This window comes from Pholcus phalangioides, unplaced genomic scaffold (assembly GCF_987345545.1).
Source record: "Pholcus phalangioides strain wild (caught in Gottingen) unplaced genomic scaffold, Ppha-v1.0 ptg000003l_1, whole genome shotgun sequence".
Lineage (NCBI taxonomy): Eukaryota > Metazoa > Arthropoda > Arachnida > Araneae > Pholcidae > Pholcus > Pholcus phalangioides.
In genome coordinates, this window is record NW_028301596.1 from 5,375,141 (window position 1) to 5,392,231 (window position 17,091).

The window sequence follows — 17,091 nt, forward strand, 5'->3', positions numbered from 1 at the left end:
AGGAGACACAAGGGTTTTTTGGTGAGAAAAAAATTTGAATTTTGAAAGTGTCCAAAGGAAAAAAAAAAGTTATTTATGCACCACAAGCGTATAGGTCGCTCTGCAGGGAGGGAGAAATACAATCACGGGGAAAAAAAAGATCGTATTCACGCGAGGGAACAAGGACAGCTACTTGGAATTCGGTATTATATGACCTCATGTGTCATTTTGGTTGCTATTTTAGAAAAAATTATTCAGCTTGAAAATTTTTGCGTCGAAAATAAATTTTATTTATTTTTGTTGCATGTTTTTTTATAAAACAGCCAAAGAAAACACGTAAATCAATCAGCAGCTCAATACTATTAACGTTTAATTTTTAAATAAAAACGCCCAATATACGTTATTAAAAAAACAAAAACTAATGTGCGATCATATATGAAATCAACTGATGAAATACTAATTCGAACGTCGTTAATTGGATACTACAAAACTATTTAGTTCCAAACAAAAATCAGCTTATCACTACTCGAATCGTTATGCATAATAAACTGAGTTTCCCGAAGCTCTCAAGATTAGCGTATCAAACTCTTGAATTCCACAATCCCCATTGTACAAGATAAATACATTTCTGAGTATCAAAGAAGACGTGAAAGATAACGACGAGGCTATATGGATGCATTTGCTTTTAAGTACGTAGCCCGAAATCCCAAATCTGCTGGCTTGAACCGTAGATAATGAGGTGCGACATCGAGAGGTCGCGATTGTGGTTGCGATGCGAACAAGTCAGCTCATCAAATCTAAGACTTTTGTGTGTATTCACAAAAGCTTCCAAGAAAAAATAACAACAACGAGACGCAACAGCCAAACGACCCATGAAGGTCAAGAACCCGAAGGACCTTGAAGGACTGACGACGGATGAGAGAATTCGCTTCAGAAATTTCCTCAGAATTGGAGCAAGAGCATTGACAGGAGTCATCGGCTGCATGAAAAGTGGAAAAGAAAAGCGAGGACAGCGAAAGCGATGTTGGATGCAAACGAGGACAATGCTACACGCCCAGCTAATTACTACTTGCAAGTGATAGACGATATCCAACAGACAGACTTAACATGATTTTTATATTCAAATGAACGAGCTATCATTATGGTTTGGGGCAACGCACGATTTCGAGGCCCATCAACGTTGTTTAGACAAGCGCACAGTAACTAAAACAGAGATAGTAAAGAAAGACGCACATCGAAAAAAACAATAGCTGAGCATCAAGTTTTTTCTTTCTCTCCCAATGTTTTCACTGGTTTGTGTTTGCAAACATTCAATGGTCACTACGAGCTGTTGATGTTTGATTTGAGATCAGTAGGTCAACGAACCTTCATATGGATATAAATGAATAAATAATGAATATAAAAATGACAAAAAAAAAACACTTCTTATATTGAAAGCACTAACTTGTATGGTGTGATTAATGAAGCAGTTTCATTTAAACATTGTCATACCAGTCATTTTACTACGCAGTTTGATGAGATAATAACTGGAACGGAACCTATTATTGAAGATCGATTCAGAATGGCGATACAAAGAGATTCATGCCCTGGCCGGAATTTTAACCCAGACCAGTCGATGGCTTCATGTGAATCGGAGATAAACTAGGTTGCCGATTAGAACGTGCCAGAAATCAACAGCATCTCGACTGGTTAAACGAAGAATATGTCAAAGGCACGTCAATATGTCATGAATCGCGCTCCTTTCAGATGTGATGCAAACGAAAAAAATTTACCATACGAACGGTATTGTTGGTGCACTTTGCGATAAAAATTTCCGAGCACAACATGCGGAACAGGAAATCCTGCAACTGACGTCACGTAGCAGTTATATCTGCAGATACTTGAGGAGCTTATATTCAAAAGAGAAAATTTTTATTTTTGATAAATTTACAGAAAAAAATTGGTTTTTTCCGGCATATGACTGCTTTACAAAAGTCGAAAATAGCCCTACAGGTGACATAAGGGAGTGATATAAGAATAGTTTAATATATTACTGTTCTTGATCAACATAAAAGGGAGTTATCCACACTTGAATTTTGAAAATGTCCCGTTTTGAAAGAAAATTAATGGAAATGTTACCCTTTGATTAAAATTTGAGCTAGTCAAACCTGAAAAATTGGAAATTTCTACGCCACCTGTTGATTCCATAAGGTTTTAACTAACCCTTACTGCCCTCTCGTCATTAACATAAGAAACACGATCACTCTACAGTGGAACCTCCCATAACGGACACCTCCACTGACCGACACAATTTCGAATTACATCGATGGACTCGATGTGCATCATACTATCCGTTAACGGACATTCCTCGTTAGCGGACAAAATTTTCGGTCTCATGGGTGTCCGTTATCGAGAGATGAAACATACCGAAGTGTATGAAAAGGATATGTTATGATATTTGATAGAAACGACTAACTTTAACATTGTAATTTCTACCAAAAACATTTGTTTGAATAATCCTGGTTGCATAATCTGATTCATAAACAGTTAAAAAGTGCATTTCGGAAAAAAGTGGGAAATGTTCCTTTTTGAAAATAAGCTCCTCAATTACAGTTACAACTCAGAAAAATTGCGATAAAATGATCTAAACACGTGTACAACAGTCTCTGGTAAAACTTGAAATGTGAGGAAACTTAGGGGAGGAGATGTTATTGGATTAGTTACCGTTGTGGAAATTGCTCGGGAAATTTAAGCAGAATATTGATTCAGTGCTAAAGAAGGTTGTGAAGAAAAATCACACAACCTACTAAAAATGTTCGCGATGAATTCAAGAAGGATTCGGATAAAAATTCGAGAGCTTCAACCTATGTACAATGGGTTTACAAGACATTCTTTCTTTCAAACTCAAGTCTATCGCCATGGGCAATTAACTGCCTAGTGAGATGTGCCGGAAGTGTGTGTACCCAAAACTCTGAGTGCGTACACATTTAGTGTTGTGTCTGATTTTTCAGTGCTGATGTTTCAGAGTATGATGAGTTGATATAAGTGAATTTTGATGACTGAATACTTGTACTGTTTGTGGGCATGTTGCTCTTTGTGGCGAGACTTTTTAACCGGGAGATCGGCTCGCATTTGCTCCTCGAAGTTGGGAACCACAGAAAACAAACTTCAGCCGACCACCACTGTGGCGACGGTGGGGATCGAACCCTCTTACTAAACAAGACTGAGCAGCCACATAAAAATCGAACATTACTGTAATCAATGCGTACTGGTCATGTAAGGCCATTTCTGGACCATGCAATACAGCGTTTCTCAACCTTTTTAGACCCAAGGACCAGCAAAATGTCCAAAACATTTAGACGGACTTCTGTGGATCCGATTTTTAATTTCAAACTTTGTGGGTATAGCTATAAAATTGTATTGGTTGAATAATTTCAACTAAATTAGAATTAAGTTTTCAAGTCTGCCAGAAGATCACAGGTTCAAAAACGTTGGTGTGTATTTTGTACTTTGATTTGGAACACAATTTGAATCTATTCTAACGCTATATAATTAATACCGATAGACGAATGTTTTCTTGTTTAAATAGAATCGACAAACCGTTTACGTATAACAAAAATTTTATATAAATTACGATCATTCACTTAATTCATATGAACTTTTGATAATATTTTGTACACTTCATGCAAAAAAAATTCATTCAAAAACACATTGAAATATTGCATAGTTGCACCCACTCAAACACCAAACGAAATGTTTTAGAGCAGTTATTTAAATAAAAAATACAACGCTTTTTTTTTTTTATAAATATCATAATCAGTACCACACAGAAATATATCCGAAACAAATAAGCACTTTAGAGGCCTTGTGGGACAGACGATTAATATGAAATAGCTGCAGGAAGAGGGGAAAAAAATTCAATGGCACTTCCTTACATGGATAACTAAGTGCTTAATGGAAGTCCGCTCGCGAAACTAGGTAAACGCGGCCTTGACAAAATCTGCTTCAAAACAGAAGAAAGGATAGCTTTTCTGCGAATGAAAACATTCCCACATATCTTTATACAGTTCTCTTCATCATTGAGAACTCATCCCAAAAAACTCAGTATCACCTTTTCTTAATAACAGCTCATAAAAAAAGACTCTAAAAGTGTACCGTGTTTATGGCAGCCTGGATTAAAAAAAAAGTTAAAAGCCAAATTATAAACTAGCCCTATTTCGATCGCGTATAAGGGCAATCAAGGTAAACCGCATCAAGTTGGCAAAGATCCAGAAACCACACGGAGATGACATAACTGAGCAAATTACAGAACAGGAGCGGCAAAGAAGGTAGGAACGACGTTTATATGCCAACAGACAAGTACTTACACGCACCGACCCCAAAAGAAAAGGACAGTCCCATCAAAGTTTATGTGGGCGAGAAACACCGATTTCTCTAAGTTCTTCACTTAAGACAGGTGCTCTTCGGCAATTCTGACAAGACTTTTCTTAATTCCAGACATTTATCTTCGCGTTTCCTAATCTCTGGAATGGAATTTTAATAACTATCTCATTATTATGTATCGTGGATACCAATTATGGTTACATCAAGGTGAACCAGCCTTCGGAATACATATATATTTTTGAGTAAACAAATAAAGAAACCTCCAGATAAAAAGCATTGAAAAGTGAGGGACATCGAGATTTATGCATGGAAAAAAAAGTTCCTTCGATGCAAGTAAAAACGACCGTAACAGAATGTTCCACAAAAAAAAAAAATCACGTATGTTTATAAAAATCATGTTGAATTCAGCAGTACTACTCTACGCAATATGCATCGCATACTTTAAATAATACCATGAAATGGCAACACCGGATTTTCATGAAAGTTATGAATCTTTCTAATTAACTTTTTGAATCTCATAATGAAATAATTTTATTCTACAACTTTTTCACTTTGCACACAGAACATATATGGAAGGTCAAAGACACCACGCAAATATTCTCCAACTTCCTGCCATTTGTTATTTCTCTTCGACCACTTCTCGGAACTTTTGTTTAGGAAAAATTTTTTTTAGAAAACTCAAAAATGATTCAAGAGCTAAAAAAAAAAGAAATAAGCGTAAAGTTCTTGAATGGTTCAGTGGGTCGTACGGAAGATGGTGGTGGTGGGGGTCCATGTACACAATATACTAGAAGATTGATCAAGGTTGTCCTCATAAAAATAATTATTTTTCCTTTTGAGACGGTTCAAGAAAGCGTGGTTCCCACTTTCACGCCCCACCGCTCTTCTATTTCAAAAAAAGAGAAAGAATTCATCGAACACAAAACGCTGCGTCGCTCATCAAATCAATGCAATCCGTGGAACAACAAGATTCGACGGAACTTCATCGCATCGCACCATTCGCATGACTGATTCTTCATTTCCACCACGGCCTTGATCATCTTTCTTGTTGGGAGTTAGCGATATTAGCAAAACGCGCGATCCCGGATTATTTCACTTGAAGCGCTTTCATAAGACGCTGATGAAAGTTGAGATTCTCGAGTCGGTAAAGTGTGACCACGCGCACAGGATGCAACTTCAATGGCCCCCAGCAGGAAAAAAAGGGGTTGGTTGGTTGGCCAAGTATTCAAAATGTAAAGAAAATACACACGTTACTCGAGTCACGTACATCATTAACACAAGGGAAGAGACAAAAAGTTAATGAAACACGAAAAAAAGCAGTATCTAATGAACTCTAATGCACTTCAGAGCCTCAAATTTCTTTCGGAAATGAGATCTACTGATTTAAAAATACCAATGCAATTCATTTCATTCCCCATAAAAAATATACGAACAGTAGGCCAATCGTATCGAATTCGTCTTCACATTAACGTCACATTTTTCATAGTATATGTACGATACATTCTTACCCTTTTGAGGTTAATTTTTATTTTTGGTGAGGGGATATTTTTTTTAGTTTTGAAAATGCTCACAATAATACAACATATCACAAAAGACAAACGCATAATTCACATTAGACAAGGGACACAGACATTCATTCACTATGACCTGCAGGACTTTGTGTGTGTGTGTGTGTAATCCTTTCAGCAAATCTGAATCCGCGATTCACGTGTCAATCAGACGCCGTTTATCATAACTTAAACCAAGCTAGCTATTCAACTTGATATTTTGGTGAAGGAGAAAAGAAAACCATGCCTAATGCTTAGAACAGGATGGTGAATTTTAAATATTTATTTACTGTACTTTCCTGTACAATCCGCGAATTATCTGTTAAACATTAAAAAATGCGGATTACCTACCGCTGCGGACAATCTGCAGAAAATGATGGTATCAGCATGATGAGTATTCTGGTGAGTCTGAATTTGAAGGTCTTTGATTGAAATTTTGTAAATTTTGTTTTGTGTAAATAATGCTATTGTTTCGTAAATAAATTTTATTATTAGTGTACGTTATTTTTTCTTTCTTTCTTCAAATTTCGCATGCGGATTATGCGCCACCGTGGATTAAACGCAGGAGAATACGGTATTCGGTGCTAATTGTGACATTGAGCTACTTCTCTAAAAAAAAACTTGCGAAATCATTTTTTCGCAATAAAAAGCCACGGGTGATAATTTGTAACCGACTATATGAAACTTTTATTGAACATTCGCGAATATTTCTCTCTCTCACATTTGCATGCTCATGCATGATGACAGACGGCATGGCGGCGACTGGACACAAAAAAAGGGGTGGGAGACAATCGCGCACACGCCTCTGCATGCATGCTCAGCAGTAGATTTCTCACGAAGCATCCATTCAATGTCACAATTATTCTGTTAAATAACCTTCGGAGATTTCACCCACTTGCACGAGATAAAATTCTTCAGCGGATACACATCATCCTCATTATGCACGACACGATCGTTATCGAAGCTACTTAATTACGAATGCCAATTAATGAATAAGTGCGACGACTTCTCGCGGTTGCAGTATACGATTTTTTATATTTATAATTGGCGACTAAGATTGTGTGAGGTAAAATGTGCGGAGAAAAAAGTTTAGGAAAAACTAGATAATTACCTACATACATCAAATGTTTGAGAAGGGGGTTCTTATTAATTGCACAGTATCAACTTCATAAATATGTGCTAACACGTGCTTTCATCTAGATGACCGCCGTCAAACTGACTCATGAAAGAACAATGCGAACACTGCATACATGATTCAGGAAGGACATTCATGGTATATCAATAGACAAAAGATTTAATTCTACCTAAGATCTCACACTTATTAAACAAAATGTTTAATGTGCATGATTGATTGAAAATTTTATTGACAATTAAGTGTTATCAAAGTTTTATCTGTCTATATTCTGCTCAGACTGGCGAAGAAAGACCACAAACAATATTTATGAAAACTGTGTAACGCCAAAACCAAAAGTTGACTGACATTTAATAACCCACTACAAAACTTTGAAGAGGAAAGCGATTCATCTCGTTAACTTTTTGATGCAGTGCGTGTGCGTGTGTGACGGGAGAGCCATGTTTCTACTTACTCCTTACTCCCCGTAAAAAAAAAAAAAAAAAAAGACGGATTATTTGGAAAAAAAAGCGGATGCACAAACGCGCAATATGAAACAATCATACGATCAAAGTAAACTCTCACAATAATTTTCTCATCAAATGCATGGCGATCCGTCAATCGGTTACGCAACGAAAACGCATCAAGTATATTTCAGCATTAAAAGATTTTATCATGGGAATGGAAATGAATAAATCCACATACGCCACGGGATTACGGTCAAACCATTGATAATAATATACGAACATGATTATCTCACTGGCGTATTGATATGCAAATCCATGCTACTATTACTTGATGAGGATTTTGGCACGATCGGTTTTTTTGGAAAACACGAACAAAAACATCTCTTATCGGAGAGAAAACAGTGGTTGGCTAATAAACAAGATGAGCACAACTTCAAGAATACAGTATATGGTTTGCATCATTACTTCTAAAAAGACGACGATAAAAATTTGACAAAAATCAGCTGAAATTTATATACTGTAAATGAATATTAGATGTATAATAATAGATGTGTTTTACGGGAATCCGAAGTGATCAGACACGTATGCCGCAAAAAAGCCGACATGAAATTACACAGAAATACAGTACAGTGGAACTTCGGTTAACGAGCAAAGATGTTGAACAAATTTTGACTGTTAACGAGCGATGATTCGCATTACGAGCAAATAGTTTGCTCTTTGTATTTCATTTCATATTCATTTATTTTCACGTTATCACAACTGAGCTGATGATTTTTTGCTTTCGCCTTATGGAATTGCGGATAATATTCTCCCTTAGTCTCCAGTAAGCGTGCCTTAACACACGTGCGAGTGAATATTTACGATACGAAACTAGATGTAGCATTGTAGCCATGCGTATGTGTACTTAAAGTTATTTTTTTTTTTTTAAATTCTGCTTGGAGAAAACTGTGGGCCGATTTGCATTATTGAACGTGACGTGAAGGGGTAGCTATGAACAGAAGCCACTACTTGTCGAAGAGAAGTGTGCTTGGGGAAGACCATGGACTGGGGTGCACGAGGATGGCATTAAAGAACTAGCGGTGAGAAATGTCTAGGAGTTGACGGTAGATGAAGTGATGTATCTCTTTCGCACGCACCAGGAAGAGTTTATGGACGGTATCTCATCTGAGGAAGGGAAAAGTAAGGAGATGTCCCTCACATAAAATGAGATTAGAAATGTGTAGAATGTGGGAATCTGTGCAAAACTCTGTAGAAAAGAACGACTCAAATAAAGCTGTAGCAGTGCGAGAGCAATGAATCTGTCCAACGAACACTGCAATTTCCCATTTCCTAGAAATCCTAAAAAGGAGGCAAAAGCAAGTGTCATTAGATAAGGCTCTTTTTGAAAGTCATGCAAAAAAGAATAAGTTTGCAAACAAGGTCTGTAAATCCTCCTAAATGATAGTCCCCTCTCTCGTCGTTTAGAGTAAGTTGATTGTCAATCATATTTGTAAACATTATCGTATTGTATGTTTATTTACAACGTTATTTATATTAAGTATATTTAATTGTATTATATATTATTATTGTGTTTAATTATTGATTGAATGCCGTTTTTATTAGTCATTTTTATGTGAATGAATAATTGTGGAACGGATTATCCGAGTTTCTACTATTTCCTACAGGGAAGTTTGATTCGAATAACGAGCTATTCGTATAACGAGCACGTTGGCAGAACGTATTAAGTTCGTTAACCGAAGTTCCACTGTACTTTCAATCAAAAATAGTTTTTATTAAACAAAATTCATTAATCTGTATTAATTATAACGGCGCATACGGTTGTTTTTTGCGGTGCATGTTGTACATGAAATAGTAAAAAATCAACAAAGTTCAACCCTGGATGAATCAAGCCAGACTGGGCGTTTCATTCATTAAATAGAAGATTTTTGAATCCGGGTCAAGATGATCAGAATTATAAACACATGAAACTATTCGCTAAAACGCGGTTCTACTCTTAAAAATCAACGCGACCGAGCGGCGTCAATATATAAAAAATTAAAAGACATGGTGAAATACAGCACTGTTTCAAATTGAACAATGAAAGGTTTATTTAAAACAGAAATCAATGAATGAAGAAAAAGATTGGTAAATTGAGATGCTAAGGTTTAATTTGTAAGACGTCAAACAACAAAAGCTAGTCTCTGTAAACCAGTCTCGTTGTGAATATGCATGGATGTTTGTAAGTAGGTACTGGTACGACTACAATCAACAAGGCCCAACCAGCCTCACATATAAACCTATAGAAGGGAAAAAATATATATCTGGTGCTTCGATCAATTAATATAAAGCTCCGCACGCAGTCAACTGACCTCAAACCGGAAAAAAAAGACCACAAAGAGAGAAAGGTCTGACCCTCTTCCAGTGGCGACCCACATTTTTTTTTACCCGCCATAATGGACAAGCCGGCAGAGAACGCATCACGGCACATTTTGTATAGCTTTGAGAGAGGGGAAATAATACATCATTAAAAAAAAAGAAGAGAATATTATAGATACGAAAATAAAATTACGGGGAAATGGTGCTTTTGTTGGCAATATTGGAACGCACCGCCGAAAATCTTGCGAGGAAAGAACATACATAATTACTGGTCAATGGCCACTCGAAGGAAATAATCCCATCATAAAAAAAAATCTCCATACGAGCTCGATTTGAATTACGTCTACCACATTTATTGACTCGACGAACAATTTTGAATCTCTCACCGCCGCAAACGAGAAATGAAGAGAGAAAAAGAGGGAAATCGTAATTTGCAACGAAAAATGCATTCTTCCCACAATTCACCTTAAGAAAAAAAATCTCTATTTCCTTCCCCCCCCCCCCCCCCAAACTCTTTTCTTTTGAGTACCGATTTATTCGTTCAAATCATGTTGGCTATAAAAACAACATCCAGTCTTCCGTATATCTTGTATAAAAAAACTGGTTCATGACGGTGCCAAAACGGATTTCATGACGGAAAAGAGAAACTCTGCATATAAAGCAAAAAAAGATCCATAGAACGCTGAGGGATACTTCAGAATACTGTACATAATGATAAAAAAAATATTTTGCAGTCGGTGATTTTTTAATCATAACCAGAAAAATTTTTTTTTTTCTTACTCAGGATTAAGCAAAAAGAATAAGTAAAATCTGGGCCGGAAAATATTTAGGGGCAGCAGTTTAAGGTGGGGGACAAAGAACAGTTATCGAATTTTAAAGTTGTGGGGGCGCCAAAATAATGTTTGCCCCGGGCGGCAAAAATCCTAGTTCGGCCCTGAGTAAAACATAAAAAATATTCAGCAAAGGGGAAGAGCTAATTTGTTTGTTCTGCGATAGTCGAATCCCTTGAAAATTGAGAGAAACGAACATTTTATACGGCCTCCAATCAAAAAATAAACCTACAATTAATAAGTTATGCGTCCGTCTTTCTTGTATTGGAAGAAATTTACTCTATTTGGATGAAAATTCGCCGACATATCAGTGATTAAATTTTATTGAGATTTAGTGTTCTAGCATTTTGGAAAAATCGCAAAAATCAAGAATTGCAATGACTAATATCTTGTCGAATTTTCATTCAATTCCTTTTTTCGATATAAAATAATAAGGGGTCATTAAAGTATTACGTCAGCATCGAGGGGGGGGGGGTTCCGGATTTGCTGACAAGAGGGGAAGGGGGAGTTGAAGGTTGCTTGCGTCACCAACTACCCCTTTTTGAAGATATGAAATATTCTAAGCTGCTGACGAAATTTTGCTGACAAGGGGGGGGGGCGTTAAAAATGGCCGAAAATCTGCTTACGTAATACTTGAATGGCCCCTAAGGAATAGAGCAAATTTCACCAATTGTGTATTCCCCTGAATTAGCCGGCATACCACGAGGGAGACCAGCATGCCGAAAAGTTCGAGTCGCACAGATTCTGGAAAATTCGTAAATTTTTTTATTCTAAAAATCTATCGAATTGGCTGAATGCTTACTGTGTGTGTGTGATCAAACCTCGCCACCTAATGTCTTCCCCGCCATGCCGGGAACGGACCTAACCCCAACATTCAAAAATCTAGTGTCCCCCAAGTTTGGCGGCATGGCGGTTAATGCGGGGAATAGGTTGTGTCTTTTTTTGTTATCTTTTTGTGTTAAGACGGGATTTTTAATTTCCAATCATTTATTTTAAGGAGGTGCCGAAATCACTTACTGCCAAGTTTTCATATTTTATTTAGCTTTTAGTATCAACCGTAGAGAACTCATTCCTTTCGGGACACTTCCGAGGAAACACTCCGCATAAAGAAACGGTGGTTCTCAACAAGTATTACGCGGCCGCTCGAAGAAAAACAGTAAATGTATTTTTAAATAAGAAAAATGAATCCGTATCTTTGACGAATACATAAAAAATAGGCCTACGGGGCTCCTCTGTAGAAATTTTTTTACCAAAAAAGGCTCCCCGATTCAAAGTCGAGATCGCTGCTTTAGAAGAATTAGGAAAACAAGAATATTCATTCAACCTATTTCTTAAACAAAAACTTTCAGATCTTTGCGCATACAAAAAGGCAATCACAGATAAGCGACGAAATTTGTAGATTTCCCTATAGAGTTATAGAGTTTCCTTTATAGAGTTAGAACTATGTAGTCGTGCGCGGAAATGGCAGTAGCATCAGTGGCAGGTGAATCTATGCACGTCGAGACGCAAACGTGCATTGTCTCTCAGCGCTGTTCACTTCCTCAACTGATTGTCGTTACCAGACCAGATGGAATAATGGTTGTGAAGCCGAAAAAATTTATGGAAGCGAAACACCTATAACACGGATGTATATAAAGCTAGCGAATGACCACACTGCCCTTCTTATCACTCTTATAGTTGCGTTCCTCGCTATTGTCTAAATGCATATTTGAATTTGTTCTTTTCGTATTTCAATGCGAAGTAAATTCTATCGAGAGGTCAACGTCTCACTCGATGAGGAGAAGGGAAAAAAGATTGCATAGCGGGGGCTATTGTCAAGACGACTTTCCTATTTTTCACGTCACGTAGTGAAAACCTCGTCACGCAGCGCAAGCCATCAAAAGGCTATTTGGCTCTTATAGATGCACTGCCAATACTTATTTATACTCCGATTAATTCACACCGTTTCGTGTTCGACCTGTCAATGAAACTGGGATGAGATTTAAAGTCGGTTAAAAAAAGTTATTTTAACACGAGCAAGAGGATTATACAATGTTCCAATTGGAAAACTTGAGTTTTACCAACCTGTTTTCAAACTGATACGCTAAAACCTACAGAAACCAGGGAAGAAATATTGTTTCGATTACTCAAGAATCGAACCCACGCTTACGGGTACAGGTGCATACGTGTTCTTGAAACATTGCTTACATGAGGAGGCGCAGAAAGGTCAACAAGTGGAAAAACTAAATTACAAGATTTCGCCACATGACGATATATCGTATTCAAACACGCGCGTAAATTATATTAATGCACGCAGAAAGAAGAAACCTTTTATCAGGTCTTTATCATGCAAACAGACCAATAGCCGCAGGAGAAAAGACGATCCTTTTTGACGTTTTACGGCGCATAACTTGTCGTCAAGCCCTGAAATACGGCGAGCCGAATCCACGGAAGCGTGTCAAACGACATAATTACGCTAAATATCTCCTTTGTGACCAAATTTCGTTCTTTCATTCCACACAGCATCAATCATACAAGTCGCCATCACTGTAAACCAGAGGGGAAAAAAAATTCTCTACCTTTCATTCCGGAATAATTTTCATTGGAAAGCAGTGAGAAAAGAAAAAATCACATTGTTCACGTTTCATGGGAAGTGGAACTGCACGAGTCCATCGACACTAAAGTTCATATTTCATTTAATCAGCATAGTGGAGACATTTCGATTTAAACTCGTATTTGAGTGAGAAAAAAGAAATCAATATATAAGAATGATTTTAATCAGGCCGAATAACGAGTTTGAAATGACGAAAATCAGTATGTACTGAAGTTACGAAATGCACGCTTTGCATTATTTCGTCTCATCATGAAATCAGTAAGTAATGAAACGAGTAGCCATCACCATATCCGCCCAAGGGCAGGGCTCACAGGGCCCGAGACAATTGAAATCTTTTGTTTTTTTTCAAGCTACAAATTCGCCTGTGAAAAGTCTGGCTTGGCGCCCACTAAAGATCCAGCCTAAGGGTCCTCATCAAGTAAGTGCGGACCATGGCCATCACACACCACATCCAGAGATGAAAGCATCACATGTGCCACCTGTCGATTCTTAAGATAGGAATAATTCGCACGCCAAAAGCAAGTACGACTTACCATCGAGTATCTGAGGACCTCATTTAAAACACAAGGGAGATCAATTCATTCATCCCCACAATATTCATAACGGTATGAAAATCAGTTTTAGCATTGAAACAGTTCAGTTAACCCTATCTAGAATTAAGAAATAATTCTGCTCATTAGATAGTCACAAACCCCCTGTATTTAAAATACGGTGAGTTAACTGGCAAGCTACTTTTGACTCCACCATTTACCAAAGATCGACTCCAATATATAGTCTGTTCCAAATTATTTGCCAACGGAATATCTCTGTAACCGTTGACTTACAAAAAGTTTTAAAATGTCGTGCAGTTACATAAAACGGCAAAATTTGTTTGAGGGTACCATACATGAAAAAATAAAGAAATTAACTTTTTATACAGCTCCGGTGTATTCAAAAACCGAATTAGAAAGTTGCTGCCCTTTCTCGTCTGAGGCAAAAAAAACTCACGTTTCTAAGTGCAATACTTACGGAGATATTCTAATTCGAAAAATGAAGGAAATTTGGGGGGGGGGGGAGAAGCACTAACTGCGGATGAACCTTTTACTCGCATTAAATGCTGTTTTCCCCCCAACTTCAAATCAAATCACATTTATTCATTTTCAACATACAGAGATTTAATATTAGTTTTGTAAAACATATTTATCATCCAGAGGCTGTGATGCCTGTACGGATGATTGAAAATTTACATGATAATTAATGAATAAAATATATAAAACATACGACATGAACAGAAACATTAAAAACAAGACACATATACAACATATTCTCTTACGAAATAACATTTACCGTATCCATTCAATGTTTTTTGCAGGGCAGGACAAACGCCAGTAGTCAGGTCGCCACGGAGACTAAAAAATTGGTATTGGCGCATAAAATTTTCTTTCTGCAGTTACTAAATTCGCTGAGAGTTACTAAATTTAATGTACTACTAAAAGGCTGAGAGCAGCACAAAATTTTTGGAATTTATAGCAGCATATTTCCCAACATGAAAGAGGGCAACTATGCCCTGAAAAAGTGAAAAGAAGCATTAGTTTGGAACTTTTTCTTCCGGAAAATTTTTTTTGCCACCTAGAATTTTTGGCGATTTGTCCAGCTCTGGTGTATTGGTTTCAAATCGACCAAAATACACGTATAAGCCTCAATCTACTGGTCACCGACCGCTGTATCAAGCAACACAGTCCAATAACCGCTGCATGGAATAGTTAAAAGCGCACCCGAGCTTCTTTTGTATATTTAAAGCTCGCAAGTTCAATTTTACGACAATTTATATTGCGCATAAACAAGGATGTAAAAAACTGAGAAAATTTTAAAATAAAAACTTGACAAACAATGCGGACGAGACAAAAATCGAGCAGATATGATGGAATTGAATAATCGACGTTGGATATCCCAGAATTCCAAAATGAACACGGCTATACGCGTTTCGGAACTACGAGTATATGAAGTTCCTTCATCAGTAGCAGAAACAAAGAAAGAAAAAACATATTGAAAAACTCCTTATAGCGGGAGTTTTGAATTTGACTCTTGTCTACAACAACGAGTAATTCCCGCTATAAGGAGTTTTTCAATATTTTCTTTCTTTGTTTCTGCTACTGATGAAGGAACTTCATTTAGTTCCGAAACGCGTATAGCCGTGTTCGTTTTGGAATATCCAACGTCGATTATTCAATTGTATTATCAAACCCAAAAGGTAATTCATTTCTAGATATGATGGATTTTCGAAAAGAAAGCTGTATTAAAATATTACACAGTGAAGACACCGATCTGAGTTTGTGTGCATCACACTTATAGAAATCCATGAAGACAATCCAACCCGATTCAAAACGCGGAATCTTGAAGAAACTGAGCAAGTAATAACGCATTTCATTCTGGGGAAGTGTAGACCAAGTTAACCCCGAGAGGGTTTTATGGTACATGCGTATGGCACGAGCATTTCCCAGACTGATATACAATCGAACCTCGCTTTAACGAACACTTTTCTAATCTCCCAGGTAAGTTTACAAAGGAAAAATGCCAAAACCTTGAATTCCTTTACAATAAAATTTCGTTATAACGGTTCTCCGGTCTCTTGGAGTTCGTTACGGGATTCCACTGTATAAGCACCATAACAAAAAGCCACAACTTTTCCTTGAGTGAAGGAAATGAATAGAAACTACAAACCAAAAGCCAGCACCTGAAATAACGAAAGAGTAGAGCAAAAACAAAGGCAGAGGTGAAACCAGAGTTGACCAACCGAAACCTGGTAGAGACAATAGCCTTATTTTCCTCCTCCTGTTTTATTATTTTCCCTTTGAAAAAAAAAAAGAAACGGGAAAAGACTATTTTCAGTATAACTCAAGTCTTAATTTTTTTTATACTCTGGGTTTGAAGAAATAAAATTCTGCCGGAAGACAATCCTAGAAGCTTGTTTCAAAGCTGATCAGAAAAAAAGAATTAAAACATCCATGAAGAAATTTAATTCCTAGATTATTACCAAACACTTATTTAATTTCACATTAGATATATCGTGTTATGAATAAACGGTACCAAACCTTCCGGCGATTTCCCCCCCCCCCGAAACACCGAAAATTATGCAGCTTGTGAATTATTGCTTAGATTACGTAACAGATCTCAATGGATTCATAATCTCTGTACATGGAGATTCGAAAGTAACCTGTCAAGATTGACGCCTATACAAATTAAAGTAAATCATGACTCCATCTGTTGAAGAGGACAAAAAGTTACAATGCTTTTCCTCTTTACAAACTTAAATTCAACTATCGAGCAGCAAGCGCGATAACGTGATAATTTCAATTCAAACGAATTCCAAACAGTTTGCCAATTCTTAATTTTGTAAACACTTCTGACCCTTGACAAAAAAAAAGTCCCACTTGAAATGTGGGTAGCAGACAGGGTTGTTTTACCCGCCCGCAGCAGCGTAGGAGAACCTGTAAGCAACCTGTGCATAGAAGTCGAAGGAAGAACCAACATCCCACGCTCTTTCGCAAAGCATTTTTTTGTCGGCTTCTGACACACACATAATAATCATTGAGAGGTAGGTGATCGTTCACCTTCCCGTAGGATTATAATGATCCCGAGGTTGAAGTAGAACCACCACCTGCTTCCATGCGAATCTCGTTATCACGAAGAGGAAAGGAGTACAGCGCTTGAGTACCAACGAGACGATTTCCTAAAGGTAACAAAGGTGAGGGGAGGAAAAATAAAGAAACATTTCACTGCCATCAACAGATTTCGAGCAGCGAGGGAGGAGGAACCGCGGGTCATTAAACAGCATTTGCTTTCCACTTTCAGAATAAAAAGTTCATCT

The 17,091-nt window shown here is 37.3% G+C and overlaps 1 protein-coding gene across 2 annotated transcripts in view; it reads right to left on the reverse strand.

Moving 5' to 3' along the window:
- LOC149087949 (katanin p80 WD40 repeat-containing subunit B1-like) overlaps positions 1–17,091 on the reverse strand; it is a 64,866-nt gene that overhangs the window by 23,073 nt on the left and 24,702 nt on the right. The gene's annotated exons all lie outside the window — the stretch shown is intronic.